Genomic DNA, 16,446 nt, shown 5'->3' with positions numbered 1-16,446 from the left:
TGGAGGGAAAATCTCCTTGACATTGTTCTTGGCAACATTTTTTTGGATACGACCCCAAAATCACAAGCAACCAATACAAATGTAGGGCAGACTACCTAAAACTAAAAGGCTTTTGAACAACTAAAGAAACAATCAATAAAATGAAAGGGCAACATACAGAATGAGAGACGATATTTGCAAACTATATCTGATAAGTTAATATCCAAAATACATAAAGAATTCATGAAACTCAATAGTAAAAAAGCAAACTTGACTAAAAAATGGGCAGAGGAACCCAAAGGATATTTTTCTGAAGAAGACACATAAGTGGCTAAATGGTACATAAAAGATGCTCAACATCTCTAATCATCAGGAAAATGCAAATTAAAATCACTATGAGAGGGGCACCTGGGTGGTTCAGTCGGTTAAGCGTCCGACTTTTGGTTTCAGCTCAGATCAGGATTTCAGGGTTCATGGGACCGATTCCCATGTCAGGCTCTGAGCTATTAGTGCAGAGTCTCAGTCTCTCTCTCTCTCTCTCTCTCTCTCTCTCTCTCTCTCTCAAAATAAATAAACTAAAAAAAACAAAAAACAACTATGAGATATCACCTCATACCTGTTAGAATAGCTTTTATCAAAAAGATGAGATAACAAGTGTTGACAAGGATGTGGAGAAAAGGAAACTCTCATGTACTGTTGGAATATAAGTTGGTATGACCACCACGGAAAACAGTATGGAGGTTCCTCAAAAAAATTGAAAATAGAACTACCATATGATCAAACAATCCCACTTCTGGCTATATATCCAAAGGAAATGAAAACAAGATCTCAAAGAGATATCTGGACTCTCATGGTCATTGCAACATTACTCATAATAGCCCAGATATGGAAACAACCTAAGTGTTTGTCATGAGATGAATGGATAAGGATATGGAATGTGTGTGTATATATATAAAGAAATATTATTCAGCCATGAGAAAGTAGGAAATCCTGCCACTTGTGACAACATGGATGGATCTTGAGGGCATTATGCTAAGTGAACTAAGTTCAATATTAGTAAGACAAATACTCTATATTGTCACTTATGTGTAAAATCTAAAAAAATGAACTAGGAAGAGTAGAATGGGGATTGTCAAGGGCTGGGTGGTGGGGGAAATGGAAAGGTAACAATCAAAGGTGCAAACTTCCAGTTATGAGTAAGTTCTGAGGGTTTAATGTGCAGCACGGTATCTATGGTTAACAATACTGGATTATATAATTAAAAATTGCTAAGAGAGTAGGTATTAAATGTTCTCACCACAAAAAAGAAATAATTATGGGAGGTGGTGGAGATATTAACTAACCCTACTATGGTAATCATGTCACAATACATAGGTGTATCAAATTATCATGTTGTACCATCTTAAACTTACACAATATGTTAATTGTATCTCAAAGCTGGAAAAAAAAATCCAGAAAAGACTTTTACAGCCATATTTTTGGTTCTTGAATATCCAGTTGGGATGTATAATTTTTTTTAATTTTTTTTTAAAGTTTATTTATTTTTGACAGAGACAGAGTGCAAGCATGAGCTGGGGAGGGGCAGAGAGAGAGGGAGACACAGAATCCGAAGCAGGCTCCAGGCTCTGAGCTGTCAGCACAGAGCCCGACCTGGGGCTCAAACTCACTAACTGTGAGATCATGACCTGGGCCGAAGTCGGACGCTTCACTGACTGAGCCACCCAGGTGCCCCAATGGGATGTATAGTTTTTAAGATATTGGATCATCATTGAAATTTTTTGAGAAGGGCAATGATATAGGCATAGCCACTGAATCCTAGGACATAACAAAAGTGCCTGACATATGCAAGGCCCTCTACAAATGTTTGTTGTAAAGAATTGGACATCTTATATTCCATGTATATTCTTATACATGTAATTTACTTACATGTAAGAAAAGGAAGATAGTTCACTAGGAATGGTCTCAAATTAGAATTTTGTAAATTATTATCCTGGGAGGATTTGAAGGATCTTTTCAATAAGAAAGATTCATAACTGTTCTGAATCTAAATATGTCAAATTCTATCTGAATCGATAGATACCAGAGTAAATGCAAAGAGCTAAAACTAAAGGAAATATTTTAATAATTCAAAAGAACTCAACCATCAAACAATAAAATATAAAATTGGAGTCTAAGGGTGACTATTGACAATTGGAACAAAATTCTAGCCCTCCTATCAAAAACTTTACACAACAAGTCAAAGATGAAGGCTAATAAAGAGTTCTACAGCAGAAAATGTCCAGGAAATGTTGCAGAAAGGAAATAGAATCACACTTGAGGCCTGAATGCATCAGAGCAAAAGATTTTTGGAGTTGTGTGACTAGGAAAATTGAAAGCACCTACTGTTACAATTTTGACTGCAGGATCTTATAAAAAGAAAAGAGGAGAAAATAAAAAACAATCTCAAAAAAATTCTAGGGTAATAATGACTTATACAAAGTTGATGTTTGGGGCATATGAGTGGCTCGGTCAGCCAAGCATCTGACTTTGGCTCAGGTCATGATCTCAGAGTTCGTGGGTTTGAGCCCCGTGTCGGGTTCTGTGCTGACAGCTCAGAGCCTGGAGCCTGCCTCAGATTCTGCGTCTCCCTCTCTCTGCCCCTCCTCCACTCGTGCTCTGTCTCTCTCTCTCTCTCAAAAAAAAAAAAAAAGAAACATTAAAAAAAAAAAAACCAAAGTTGATGTTTAATAAGTATTTGGTAAATCTACATATTCAATGCAATACCTATCAAAATAACACCAGCATTCTTCACAGAGCTAGAACAAATAATCCTAAAATTTGTATGGAACAGAAAAGACCCCAAAAAGCCAAAGCAATCTTGAAAAAGAAAACCAAACCAGGAGGTATCACAATCCCAGACTTCAAGCTTTATTACAAAGCTGTAATCATCAAGACAGTATGGTAGTGGTACAAAAACAGACACTCAGATCAATGGAACAGAATAGAGAACCCAGAAATGGACCCACAACTGTATGGCCAACTAATCTTTGACAAAGCAGGAAAGAATATCCAATGGAATAAAGACAGTCTTTTCAGCAAGTGGTGCTGGGAAAACTGGACAGTGACATGCAGAAGAATGAACCTGGACCACTTTCTTACACCATACACAAAAATAAACTCAAAATGGATGAAAGACCTCAATGTAAGACAGGAAGCCATCTAAGTCCTCGAGGAGAAAACAGGCAAAAACTTCTTTGATCTTGGCCGCAGCAACTTCTTACTTAACACGTCTCTGGAGGCAAGGGAAACAAAAGCAAAAATGAACTACTGGGACCTTATCAAAATAAAAAACTTCTGCACAGCGAATGAAACAATCAGCAAAACTAAAAGGCAACTGATGGAATGGGAGAAGATGTTTGCAAACGACATATCAGATAAAGGCTTAGTATCCAAAATCTATGAAGAACTTATCAAACTCAACACCCAGCAAACAAGTAATCCAGTGAAGAAATGGGCAAAAGACATGAATAGACACTTCTCCAAGAAAGACATCCACATGGCCAACCGACACATGAAAACATGCTCAACATCACTCATCATCAGGGAGATACAAATCAAAACCACAATGAGATACCACCTTACACCTGTCAAAATGGCTAACATTAACAACTCAAGCAACAACAGATGTTGGCAAGGATGCGGAGAAGGAGGATCTCTTTTGCATTGTTAGTGGGAATGCAAGCTGCTGCAGCCACTCTGGAAAACAGTATGGAGGTTCCTCAAAAAACTAAAAATAGAACTACCCTACAGCCCAGCAATTGCACGACTAGGCATTTATCCATGGGATACAGGTATGCTGTTTCGAAGGGACACATGCACCCCCATATTTATAGCAGCACTATCAACAAATAGCCAGAGTATGGAAAGAGCCCAAATGTCCATAGATGGATGAATGGATAAAGAAGATGTGGTATATATATACAATGGAATATTACTTGGCAATCAAAAAGAATGAACTCTTGCCATTTGCAATCATGTGGATGGAACTGGAGGGTATTATGCTAAGTGAAATTAGTCAGAGAAAGACAAAAATCATATGACTTCACTCATATGAGGACTTTAAGAGACAAAACAGATGAACATAAGGGAAGGGAAACAAAAATAATATAAAAACAGGGAGGGGGACAAACAGAAGAGACTCATAAATATGGAGAACAAACTGAGGGTTGCTGGAGGGGGTTGTGGGAGGGGGGATGGGCTAAATGGGTAAGGGGCATTAAGGAATCTACTTCTGAAATCATTTTTGCACTATATGCTAAATAATTTTGATGTAAATTTTAAAAAGTAAAAAATAAAATGAAAAAAATAAGTATTTGGTAGAAGTTTGGGCATATAAACACTGACATATACAATAACATAAAAAAAAAAAACCAAGACGCAATGTACCAAAAAGAATAACTGATTCACCATCCAACTATTGTTTTGGAAATGTGGTGAAGGAGAGATGGTGTTTGGTGGAAAACTCCATCAGACCTTGATACTTGCTATGCCCACAGACCTCATCTCATGATGTGAGTACAAGCAGTTCTGTCTGCATATATCTGCCATGTCTGGGCCACAGAATTCCCTACTCCAGCCCCAAATGATTAGTTCTTGAGCAAGGGGAAGTCCAGTCAGGTGCATAGGAAATGGTGTGGTGTGAAACTGCTCAATGGGGTGCTCCATATTGAATGGTGACAAGCTGAGCCTATCAAATGTAAGATGCCCACAGAGAAGAGACGGGTAGCAAGATGGTCCATTCTAGAGTAAGACAAGATGCCTGGGACAACAGGAGTTACCATTGTGTCTCAAGCAGTTGGAAATGTCCAGGTTTCAGTTCCTTGAGGCTGTTGTGCATTCTAATGTTGGAGATCTAAAGGACTGTATGCCTGTTCAGATAGTTCCATGAACCATCTTCCTGAATTCCATGTGTATTGTTAGAGTAAGTCCATAATGCCTAAGGAGATCTCGGCACACCTCCTCTTTGCAACCTGAAAGAAACAGACTATTACAGACTTTAGCTGTAAATGGGTATTATACGTGTAACTGTTGGGTAAAAAGGAGGAGACTTATCCATGCTAATGAACCAACTTTTAAAATTATTAATATTGCCCCTGCAAACCTGCTTTATGGGTTATCTCTTCTCTATACCTTGGATAAAATCTAGGACAGGATACATAATTTTTCTGATCAATCTTCAGAAGTCTTCCATCATTTCTGTCAAAAACAGTGTCTGTTTGGTAATTTACTACCACTAATTCAGTATATTTAAAACAAGTCGACAGACAAAACCCTTCACGCATAAATTAAGGTTAAAGGCCCTCCTCTCCCCCAGCAAGGGTCTACAGCAGGCAGCAAGCATACCATGGAAAGGGGGCAGGTCAGTGTCTTCTACCTGCAAACTCCACTCTGCCCTTAAGTCAACAGCAGCCTCTGACCCATCCAGTGTGGGAGTAGGAGATGGGGTCGGGACCGATTTTATTTGAATGGCGCCCATCTGATGCTGGTTTTTTCCAGCTTTGAATAGCACTTAAAGCTGGCTCTGTTGTGGGTTCTTTTATGGGCTCTTCAGAGATTCACCTCCACCCCCAATCATCATGGATCTTTGCCTATGCTTTTTATTTTTTTTTTTTTTTTTTTTTTTTTTTTTTTTTTAATTTTTTTTTTCAACGTTTATTTATTTTTGGGACAGAGAGAGACAGAGCATGAATGGGGGAGGGGCAGAGAGAGAGGGAGACACAGAATCGGAAACAGGCTCCAGGCTCTGAGCCATCAGCCCAGAGCCCGACGCGGGGCTCGAACTCCCGGACCGCGAGATCGTGACCTGGCTGAAGTCGGACGCTTAACCGACTGCGCCACCCAGGCGCCCCGTGCCTATGCTTTTTAGATATGGGCTCTACACCTGCCAGCTGGCCACATGGGATTCCTCAGTGGCCATGGGGCTGTATACCTCCAGCATCTCTCTGTTAAGGTCTTTTCTCTTCAGCAATTCATGTGGCTATGTAAGGCAGAATCTAAGATAACAGCTCCCAGGCTTTCCCTCCCCCATCCCCTAGGACCCTCTTTCCTGGGAATATAGCCACTTCTTACACCATAGCCCCTACCTACTTCCAGGTACTACTTGGGTGAGGTCATTGCCCTCAATGTTCATCATGTGTGAATCAGACTATGGTCCATTATGCACCCCAAACATCAGTCTCCCATAGAAACCTCTCTTGCCTTGAAGTAACAAAAAATCACTCTCAATACCTCTCTGTGAGGGACATGGAGGAGATGGGGGACACTGACATCCTCTCAAAGAATCCTTTTAACGTCCAGGTTTCTGGCCACTTCCACATTTTTATGTGCAGTTATTGGGCAGTTCCTTTGCAAGTCCTACATAAGTAGTCTGGAGTTTCACTTCAAAATGGAGGAGTATTTGGAACCTATTGTTTGGGCCCTTAGCCAAAAGTGAATCTGAAATAATTCCATTTTGGGGCACCTGGCTGTCTCAGTCGGTTGAATGTCTGACTCTTGATTTTGGCTCAGGTCATGATTTTCCAGTTCATGAGATTGAACCCCTTATCAGGCTCCATGCTGACAGCTCAGAGCCTGCATGGGATATTCTCTCTCTCTCTCTCTCTCTCTCTCTCTCTCTCTCTCTCACACACACACACATACACACACACACACACACACACACACACACACACACACACACTAAATTTAAAAAATGAAATAGGGGCGCCTGGGTGGCGCAGTCGGTTAAGCGTCCCACTTCAGCCAGGTCACGATCTCGCGGTCCGTGAGTTCGAGCCCCGCGTCGGGCTCTGGGCTGATGGCTCAGAGCCTGGAGCCTGTTTCCGATTCTGTGTCTCCCTCTCTCTCTGACCCTCCCCCGTTCATGCTCTGTCTCTCTCTGTCCCAAAAATAAATAAACGTTGAAAAAAAAAATTTTAAAAAAAATGAAATAGTTGCATTTTAACAACCTGTTGCAGATGTAGAGATCTTTCTATAATTCTAGAGACATGTAGATTTTTTGTCATCATTTCACTTTTTAAAAATATTGGCAACAATCCATTAGGAGCCTTTTAAAATCTACAAAATAGAGCCTAACATAGTACTAAATGAGATAGTCATTGAAAAGTCCTTAGCATAGTGCTTGGCACATAGTAAGTGCTAAACAAACACTAGTGCTGGACACCTGAGTGGCACAGTTGGTTGAGCGTCCAACTCTTGATATTGGCTCAGGTGGCGATCTCACTGTTGTGAGATCGAGCCCTGTGCCAGGCTCCATGCTGAATGTGCAGCCTGATGGGGATTCTCTCTCCCTCTCTCTTTCTGCCCCTGCCCAGTTAGCACACATGTGCGCTCTCTCTCGCTCTCTCTCTCTCTCTCTCTCTCTCTCTCTCTTAAAATAAGTAAATAAATGGGGCACCTGGGTGGCTTAGTTGGTTAAGTGTCCGACTTCGGCTGAGGTCATGATCTTGAGGTTTGTGAGTTTGAGCCCCACGTTGGGCTCTCTGCTGACAGCTAGGAGCCTGGAGCCTGGTTCAGATTCTGTGTCTCCCCCTCTCTTGGCCCTTCCCCTGCTCTCTCTGTCTCTCTCAATAACAAATAAACATTTAAAAAACTTTTAAACAAAAAAATAAGTAAATTTGAAAAAAACACTAATGCTTACTATTATTAGATATTCTTTCACTTACATGGAGACAGAGAAGTGGATCTGAGCATCTCAGTTAGAATTAAGATTTGAAAAAGAGGGGCGCCTGCGTGGCTCAGTCGGTTGAGCGTCCAACTTCGGCTCAGGTCATGATCTCGCGGTCTGTGGGTTTGAGCCCCGCGTCGGGCCCTGTGCTGACAGCTCAGAGCCTGGAGCCTGTTTCAGATTCTGTGTCTCCCTCTTTCTCTGACCCTCCCCTGTTCATGCTCTCTCTCTGTCTCAAAAATAAATGTTAAAAAAAAATTAAAAAAAAAAGATTTGAAAAATAAATGAGATCCAGTTAGCCCCTTTGATCTCCATGAATGTGATGAGTATGTATGAGGTAACCATCCTAGTACTCATTCTTCTCACCAATTACCAGTTCAGTCCTCTTGGCCCACCAATGGGGGAAATCCACTGATTAGTCTGAGGTGAAGGATAATGGATAAAAATCGACATCCCTTAGAGGACAGAACCATCAGCACAACTGCCTGAATCAAAGAATTCAACATTTTAGGAAGGATCCACTCTTGCCCCCTGTTCAAGTTCCCACCCTCAAGAACATGGAATTTCATAATCTGGGCTCCAATCTTATTTCTTTTCATTTGAATCCTATAATGTTTGTCATGGTTTGTTTTCAAGTATGTTAGGTTTTTACTATAACCAATGCATCTTGCTGTCTCCATCAGAGTGTAAAAGAGTATACTCTTCGACTATTTAAATTAATAACTCAAAGCCTCACCTATTACAAGAATCATTTTTATCACTGCAGAGTTGTTCCTTCACAAGCCAAAAGCCCCAGGATGTTATTTAACCTATATTTGTCCTGTTGCCTCACAGAAAATCTGCTTGGCACACTAGAGTGCCACGTTTTCTGTGGCTATTGCTAAGGTTCCTGCAAAAAAAAAAAAAAAAAAAAAGGTGATCTAGTGTGATGGACATTCTGTAATGCATGTGGAGAAATGTTTAAGAATACAAGTAATAAGGATGTTTATAAGAGTGCTGCTAAACAATCCCCCTCCCCAAATAAAGAGGCAGCCCGGCACTCCACTCAGAGCCACTGCTTTGATGACCCGAGATAAACCCAGGCATGGTTTCTTTGAGGGGAGCAGGGAGATAAATGCATGAAGTAGGATGGGCTCTTTCAGTTTACATGAACTTGGTCATTTCCTCACCAACTGTGACAGAGCAGCTAGGCTCAGCCACAGATTGAACCATCTCACAGGACAATTCAGGCCCTTGTGGGGAACAACCCTAGACCAAACTGCTCTCTCCAGTGGGAAGCTTCCCAGAGTCAAGTGCTCTGCTGCTTGGCGGCCTCGAGCTGGGGCCAGTTTAATCTATTAGAGATGTTTTATTAACGTTAAGGAGGGGGGTTGGTGCCCCTATTCCTCTCCTTCAAATCCCCTTGGCCCTTGTGCCAGTTTGCCCACTTCTTCCCTTACTAAAAGGGGCCAAGCAGGTAGAGCTTCCCCAAACAAAGAAGATCTATGCAGGGCAACTGGGGATAGCCCCAGCTAGAAAGAGAAACAATATTCATGAAAATAGTGTCCATTGTTTGCATGGCAGTTTCACTTAAAGGGGATGAGGAAAAGAAAATTAAACTCTCCCATTAAGCATCTTGCCACACGTGTGGTTGAACCACTTAAGAATTTCAAAATGTGCAGTGATTCAGCTCAACGTTGAGAAGATCTAAACTCCAAGATAGAATCATCACTACTAACTAGAAGACCTCTAAGCTAGCAGGACAAATCCTCAAGGCCATCCATGCTGAATGAGTTAAAAAAAAACAACCTGCATCATATTAAGGGTTGACTAACCTCAAAAAGGATCTATAATTGCCTCATACAGCACGCACCACATGCAATGATTTGCTGGTAGTTCACGGGCAGCAACTGTTATGGGGGCAACGCGTCTGCCATCAGTGGAGAGAAATTTCTACCCCAGATGCTGGATGCACTGAGTCACCTGGAATCAACTGCCTCCTACACTGCCCACCGCTGGCCACACAAACATGTACATGGTTTCAGAGAGTGATTTAAATAACTGGCCTCCGGAGATGGTTTGTACCACATGTAAGAAAAAAATCCATCAACACATGTAAAGCTGACCATTTGATTCTTTTGCCTAGAACAAAAAGAATTTTGCTTGTTTTGTTTAGCCATTCTTTATTTGATAGTAAAGGATATGACAGGGAACCTGGCTAAAGTATATACTGTTTGCCTTTCAGATTATTTTTGGTAGGTAATCTTAACTGGATGGAACATGGCAGCAATGCAAAATTTTAAACTTTTCAAAAACACAAGGTTAGAAATACAGGAGAAAGTCTAAAATTTCCAGTTGAAGTCTGGCTCCAATAGAGGTTCGCAAAATATCACAGATGACAAAACTCTGAGTCGGGGGACAAATTTTGGCTTCCCAGATTAAAAACAGCTAATAGAGCATTCATGTCTTGCCACATTTTCTACCCTTTTGTATCCTTCACTTTTTCCTATGGGAAAATTAAAAACTCCTTAGTCTGAAATACAAAGACCTTGACAAGCCAGCCCAAATCCTCTTTTTAGCTTTACGTCTGACCCTACCCTCTGTAAAACCTACAATCTCATAGGACTACCCTCTTTCCATGTGTATAACATACAGTATAATATCATCTATACTGTTCATAGATATTTCTTCTATCCAAGAGGTTCTTTCTACTTTCTCAACCTGAAAAAACTTAGCTCAAGAAAGGCTTTAAAACTGGCCTCCTCTGTGCCCCGATAACATTTATTTAATTACACTATTTTATTTAATTCTTTGCCTACTCCTCTTTTTGCTCCTCAAGGCAAAGACAATATCTCATTCTCTACATGTGCCCTGGGCCCAACAATGCCTGGCACAAAGTATCTACTTCACAAATATATGTTCAGTGGTGTTGACAATTAAGGATCAACAACTTGCCGAATGACCCCCTTTTTTCTGACCCAGAAGCAGAGCACCCAGCACCAGGCTTAGCCTGGCTGGGCTCTAAAACCAACCACAGAGTGGGGCGCCTGGGTGGCTCAGTTGGTTGAGCAACCGACTTCGGCTCAGGTCGTGATCTCACAGTCCGTGAGTTCCAGCCCCGCGTCAGGCTCTGTGCTGACAGCTCAGAGACTGGAGCCTGTTTCAGATTCTGTGTCTCCTTCTCTCTCTGTCCCTCCCCCAATCATGCTCTGTCTCTCTCTGTCTCAGAAATAAACATTTAAAATTTTAAAAATAATCAATAAACAAATAAAACCACAGAGTTACCCAGGAGGACATGAAGCTGATCTTTCTCAGGAGGCTGATGCTCCATAGAGAATCTGGGTTTTGGTCTTAGGAACATTTACTTTCAACTCATCACTGGATCCACACTTGACTTTGTGTGTCCGAGTTTCTGTGTTGACAACGTGCTGTCCCAAGGACTACCAAAAAATGAGGTTTCTCCCTCTCTCAGTGTAATGGACGTTGCAAGACATCACAAAGCTAGCCAAAAAATGTACCCTTCATTCCCTGTTAAGCACAATGCTGGGACCACCCATTCCTGCTTCAAGTCCTTGACTTCAAGGTGAGATTCTTCAAGTGTCTAAACCATTCTAGTCACGGTTCACTCAGCAACAGGGGCTTTTCCTAGAGACACAGACACAGGTAAAGGGGAGTGAGTTAGGGGGTGTGTGATGGTTCTAAATCATTGCTGCAATTTTTTTCAAGAGAGCACAAGTGGTAGAGGAAGAGAGAATCTTAAGCAGGCTCCATGCCCAGTGCTGAACCTGACACAGGGCTTGATCTCACAACCATGAGATCATGACCTGAGCCCAAATCAAGAGTTGGAGGCTTAACCGACTGAGCCACCCAGGCACCCCATTGCTGCAATTTTTTTGAGGCTCATTCCATCTGGAAGTTGCATCCAGGTCCCCACTTCTTGAATCTAGGTGGGTATGTGACTACTTTGACCAACAGAGTATGGCAAAAGCTTTGTGGGTGACTTCTGAGGCTAGAACACGAAAGGCCTTGCAGCTTCCTCCTTATTCACTAGAAGACCGCTCTTGGAGCTGTAAGCCGCTGTGTAAGAATCATGACTATTCTGAGGCCACCATGTTGCAGATGCCTAGTATAGGTGCTCCATTAGTACAGCCTTCTAGCCATCCTCACCAGGTGCCATTTTGGACCTTCTAGACCAATCATTTCACCAACTAAATATTACCAGGTGACCTCCATCAATGTCATTTGAAATAGAAAAATCACCGAGCTGAAGCTGGTCCAAATTTATGACCAGTATAATCATGATATGTAGATGTATGTAAAATAATTGTTATTTTTTTTTTAATAACTGTTATTTTAGGTCACTAAGTTTGGGGATAATTTGTCCATGTGGCAATAGATAACAGCAACCAAGATGGAAAATAAAATGTCCTCATCCCTTTTCTTTTTCTCAGGGAAAACTTTGGATTTCTATAGTATTATTAAGGATGCTGATAAACACAATTTTCCTTAAAATTTTTTTTAAGGTTTATTTACTTTTTAGAGATAGAGAGAGGGGAAACACAGAATCAGAAGTAGGCTCCAGGCTCTGAGCTGTCAGCACAGAGCCCGATGTGGGGCTTGAACCCACGGATTGTAAGATCATGACCTGAGCCAAAGTCGGATGCTTAACCGACTGAGTCATCCATGTGCCCCTTTAATTTTTGAATAAAAACTTAAACAGCAAGCAAGTATGATTTCTGGAGTTAAAAGAGACTATTGCCAGGGAATTTGCAAATGTAGTATTTTTCTTTCCTCATTGCAGACTTGCAGCCCATCTCTGGGAATGGATACACAGACTTGTGCGCTTACTTAAATACAACAGACAATAGTCACAGTGTCTGTTAGTCCCATCTGCCTCCGTGGAAAAGGAAAACTCATTACATGAAACTGTCAAGAGGTCTCAGAATCCACGAAGGGGATTTTTCCCAAATCTTCCGTAATATAAACCCAACCTCTAGTTCCTCCAAGATTTGCAGGGTACCTAATCTATATGTCTAGTAGCACTTACTCCTTTCTACTTTGCATTTTGAGATATTCAGGTTTATTTCTGTAGTACTCAAAGCTTAATTGCAAAGACAGAATGTAGTTCAAACAGGAAGAAATTTTTGGCAGGATATTAGATGACTTGCCAAATTGTTGGGAAGATTAAAGAAACAGAATCTAGATTGAACCTTCCAGCCCCAGCCAAGCCACGAAGTGTGCTGCTGTAGCCGCCTCTGTGATCAAAAAGCCACTGGCTCTTGAATCGTTTCACCATTGCCACAGCTGGGAAACCACCGCCATCAGGAAGTCCCTATGATCTGGTGACTGTCTCAGCCCCAGAACCAAATCATCTTGGCCACAATGTGCATCCACAGAACAGGGGCCCTGGACCTTGTCTCTGAACACCCCCTACCAGCACCTCAGTGGCCATCGTCGAGAGCAGAAGGAGAAGATGTTATGACTTGTAGTTTGCTTCTGCTTTCTTAATTTCCCTCAAGTGTATATAAGTGGTTGAACCTAAATCATATCCAGAACCTCATGGCAACAGAATCTGGGAAATGCAGTTTTTGCGCTTTTTTTCCCCCAGCTTTCTAGGCTCTGTACTACGAAAAGCACACTTAAAGGAAAATGAGATGGATGTTGAATGCCAGTCTACAGTATTATCACAACGTGTCATTTCTTCTCTTGGACTATAAGCAACTTGGATCGACCTTTGTGTTCCATCCCCAAAAGCATCTGGCGATTTCTGGCTAGGCAATTGTTTGAGATAAGGAAGGGGGATAAGGAGATAAGAAAGGAGGAAAACCAGGAGAATCCTGACATCCTGCATGCTTCTTTCAATTCCCCACCAGGAAATGCAGTCCTCGAGGGCAGGATAATATGATCTTTGTATTAAAACTGGCCACTGTCCTATATATTCCCCCTTTTCCCTTCCTGTTCCCAGGTCCATATTTCACTCACCCCCACCTTGCTTTGTGCCCTGGGAGGCTGACTTCTAGAGATGACTTCACCTGACTTCCCGTGCCCTCTGGTTGGGCTTAGCCAATGAGCAGCACCAGCAAAAGATCAGATGGCAAGGAGAGAGCGGTCAGGTTACTCATTCCTTCTATTTCTTCTGCACCAAGCTGTGGTTCACCTATAGCTACTTTTCTCTACCTAACGCCAGTACCCAAGTCAGAGCACCTGTCAGGAGGCCCTAATCCCCAGCCACAGCTCTCCCTGGGGTCTGATAACTGCTCCCTCTCTGGCTTCCCACTGATGCCGGTCATGGAACACGTGTCCATCCTCAACCTGTGCGAAGGTGCTGGTGGAGGAGTGTACCAGGACATAGCTGCCAGGACACAGGCTTCAGTGTGATAGAGTTCCCAGAGACCATCCGGCCACCCTACTGTCTCTTCACTGTACTTTCCACATCCCATGTTTACCCACGTGGTCAGACGTTTCTTTTGGCTGCAGCTGGTTTGGCTTCCTCAGGAACAGCGCCCTTGGTACATGAGGGTACTGGTCTAAGGGGACGGTGACTGCCCTTGGCTGGATTTAACTGCTCAACTTCAGTTCCTCACCAGTAGAGAGAACAGCCACTACCTCTCGGGACTGGTGCAAGCATTAAATACGGTTATGTATGTAAAACGACTGAGTACACTGGATGATTTTTACAAATATGAGATATTGCATAAGCATGTTCGAAGCTTGGCATGCTTTCCATCTGTCTTTACAATTACATTTTCCCTTCTGCTAATGAAGTTCCGTATCGGTAGCAAATTGTTATCTTAACTAGTACTGCAGTCCTGGTGGTCTCAATTTTCATTCCAGGCAGAGAACAATTGGGGGGGGTGGGGGGGTAAGAGGGGGAGCAAAGCAGAGGTGGCGTTTAAAAAGTCATTTTCACTCTTAAATAGAGAACATACCCCAGGGGTCTTAAAATTTCTCACTTATTAACTTGGAGTGGAGAATTGGCAGAAAAAGCCATTACTGTGGTTTGCGTCTGTGGACAGTCAACAGAAACATTGGCTTTGAGCTGAAACAGCCAGTGCAGAGTAATTGTGACGGAATGAAACCAGAGTAAAGTGTGGCCAATCTGCCGATTACCACGGCACTTTGCACCCCAGTTGTTCCAGACCTCCTCCAGATCTCAGCTTTGAGGATTTCAGCTAAAAGAGTGGCCGAGACAGCTGGGCAGCCTGGCAGAGGTTTGATGGCTTTGAGTCCTGACTTTCCATTTTACCAGACAAAGAAGCTTTTAAAATATTTAGGGGACTCTAGTTACAAGCAATAATGAAAGGCCTCTTAAAGAAAACAAGCTTCATATAATTATGAAAGATTAAAGTTTTCAAAGAATTTACAGGTTTAGAGACAATGGTTTGTGTTGGAAAGATTAAAGTTTGGTTACAAGGACCCGAAAAAAATCATTAAAATTTTCTAGGAGACTATTTGAAAAAAGAAAGACTACTTGATGAACTATTCTAATATAATCCAATATCCCGAATCTAAATTGAGTCGTATTTAAGTCCCAAAGCAAGTCCTATCTGAGCTAAAAGTTATGACATTCTGTTATGGGTAAGAATTGAGGGGCATCTGGGTGGCTCAGTCGGTTAAGTATCCGACTTCGGCTCAGGTCATGATCTCACGGTTCGTGGGCTCGAGCCCCGTATCGGGCTCTGTGCCGACAGCTCAGATCCTGGAGCCTGCTTCGGATTTTGTGTCTCCCTCTCTCTCTGCCCCTCCCCCGCTCACACTCTTGTCTCTCTCTTTCTCTCAAAAATAAATAAACATTAAAAGTAAAAAAAAAAAAAAAAAAAAGAATTTGTACCTCCGTGCCTAAACATTAACAGTTTTAAGAGAACAATGAAAAAGGTCTCTGTCCCCCGACACAGTTATTTAGGGTACACACACACTCTTCCCTGCAGGGAAGATGGTCAAAACACCTAATAGCTGATATAACACAGGCACCAACCAAACAGAACAGACCCCACCACCATCTGCCACGCGGCTCCACCAGTAGGTCCCACCTGAGTACCACGTCCACCTCCGCCCCACGCACCAGCTCTCGCTCATCACTTTGAGTGAAACTGTTCACCATCCAGAGCATTCCACGTTTTCCAAAACGAAACCCACACTTGCTGGGATTGTTTTACTCTTTGCTGTCTACCTTCCACATTCCGCTACCAAAGGCGACTTGGGACTTCTTGACAACTCGCAAGAAGGTGGTCCCCCGAAGCTGGCAGGGCACAGCTCCACAGAAGAGGTGTTGTCTTGAAGGAGGCAGCTGGCCTCAATGAGCCATCGCCGATGGCCCATGTGATGTGTGTGGTTGTCCCCATCTTCGAGAGGGTGACGGGACTGCGGGCAGCTGAGCAGGATCAAGCCTATTGAGATGTCACTCACTGCCACAAGCCTGGTCACACTGGCTTCCATCCTGATCAGCTCAGTAAAAATCCAAAAACAAAGAGTTACAGTTACCAAAGAGTCGGTCAGCTCGGTAGCAAGTTAAGTTTTCGTTTTGTTTTTGGTTTTTGTTTCAAAGATTTTATTTTTATTTTTTTTAAGTTTATTTATTTTGAGAGAGAGAAAAAGAGGGCACATGCTAGCAAGAACGCATGGAGGAGGGGCCGAGAAAGACGAAGAAAGAGAAGCCCAAGCAGTTTCCATGCTAGTAGTGTGGAGCCTGACACAGGGCTCAACCTGGGGCTTGACCTCACGAACCATGAGATCATGACCTAAGCTGATATCAGGAGTCAGATGCTTAACTGACTGAGCCACCC

This window comes from Prionailurus viverrinus, chromosome B4 (assembly GCF_022837055.1).
Source record: "Prionailurus viverrinus isolate Anna chromosome B4, UM_Priviv_1.0, whole genome shotgun sequence".
NCBI lineage: Eukaryota > Metazoa > Chordata > Mammalia > Carnivora > Felidae > Prionailurus > Prionailurus viverrinus.
The sequence above is the reverse complement of the archived record's forward strand: the minus strand, read 5'-3'. Positions refer to the sequence as shown.